At 23.9% G+C, this 1,599-nt stretch overlaps 1 protein-coding gene across 1 annotated transcript in view; it reads left to right on the plus strand.

Moving 5' to 3' along the window:
• The window catches only part of LOC106791362 (G-protein coupled receptor Mth2-like), a 29,472-nt gene that overhangs the window by 26,149 nt on the left and 1,724 nt on the right, over positions 1-1,599 (plus strand). The gene's annotated exons all lie outside the window — the stretch shown is intronic.

Below are 1,599 nucleotides of genomic sequence, written 5' to 3' on the forward strand. Positions count from 1 at the left end.
ACAAAAGTGCTAGTAATAGTACTTTAATGTCTACGTTTCAAGTTAGTTCAACACCATGATTAAAAATAAAAGGACGAACTCTAACATCTTCTATATGAAATATATTTAACACACAATTATTCATTATTTTGATTTTAACATAGACAAATTATTTTTCAATTATAATAATATTATATCATATTATGTTAGATATCATTTTTTTTTTTTTATGGTAAATTATTTTTTACAATATAGATAATATGAAACATATTTCGATTAATTTAAATCATATATAAATTACTAATTATTTATTACAAATTTAATACTTTAATAATACACATTATTTTGATTACAGATACAATTGTGTGTATATTATCAAATAAAATATAAAATAAAATAAAATAAAATTCCATTCGATAGATAGATTTTAAAAATCAAAAGTTTGGAAACCGATTACTAAATAAAAAAACATCAAATTCAAAATAATATACCATGGGTACATTTTTTTCATTTACGAATTATACTTTTTGTTAAACATCTGGTTTGGGTATACTAAATGTATCCCAACTAGTTTCCGTTTTGACGAAGTCACCAATACATATATATATATATATATACACACATACTTCATATTATACACATCTACACAGTGTTCCAAGAATATAACTTATTCAGAAAAGAAATAAACTTTGCGTTAGTAATAGAAGAAGTGAACGCCTTAAATTTATTATAATATGTGAAGTTAATATGAATATGACGTAATCGATGTTACACACGTTCGTCCTTTTTTTATTATAGTTTTATATTTTTTTTGTAATCTTTAAAACGAAGATTCGTTGAATGAGTTAAAGAAAGAAAATGAAAAATGATTAGAATGAGGAACGAAACTAAACTGGATTGGGGTGGTGATGGTGATGGTGACGGTGATGGTGGTGGAATTAAAAGGTGGGGGGTTGTCTTTTTCAAGTGGGTGTCCAGTTAAAGTTTTTCAAGATATTTACGACTTTCTTATGGCAGATATATTTACGCTCGAAAGTTAAAATTTAACGAGCGATATTTCTGCAATCTTTAAAATCTGTACACACGCATGCACACATACATATAAGTATACCACAGTTTTCGAGTTTAATTTAAGAAAGATTATTTTTGTTACTCAGTAAATGAGTAACGGTGTTTTATAAATACATTACTCTTTTTTTCTATCTCTCATTCACTCTCTTTCTTTCACTCTTTAAAAAAAAAAAAAAAAAAGGAAAGTTGTCTTTCTTTATAAAAAAAAAAAAAAAAAAAGGAAAGTTGTCTTTCTTTATCGAAAAGTAACACACAAAATTTATTATTATTATTACGAGAGGAAACGTTAAACTATTCTCGAATATTCTTATTCAAATTTAAGAAACTATAATTATGAGAAGTTTAATTAGAAACATCGTTATAATGTTTTACAAATAATAATTATTAAACTAACAGTTCTTAGTCTTAGTAAAATTTCATTTAATACAAATTTACATTAATTCAAATTGTATATATATATATATAATCAGGTTTTTATTGCACAACTTACAAAGTTTTTTACAATGTCTTATCATTATATCACATATAATTATCTCACATTTTTGGCTT

Source organism: Polistes canadensis, unplaced genomic scaffold (genome assembly GCF_001313835.1).
Source record: "Polistes canadensis isolate GaletaPanama2010 unplaced genomic scaffold, ASM131383v1 scaffold_301, whole genome shotgun sequence".
Taxonomy (NCBI): domain Eukaryota; kingdom Metazoa; phylum Arthropoda; class Insecta; order Hymenoptera; family Vespidae; genus Polistes; species Polistes canadensis.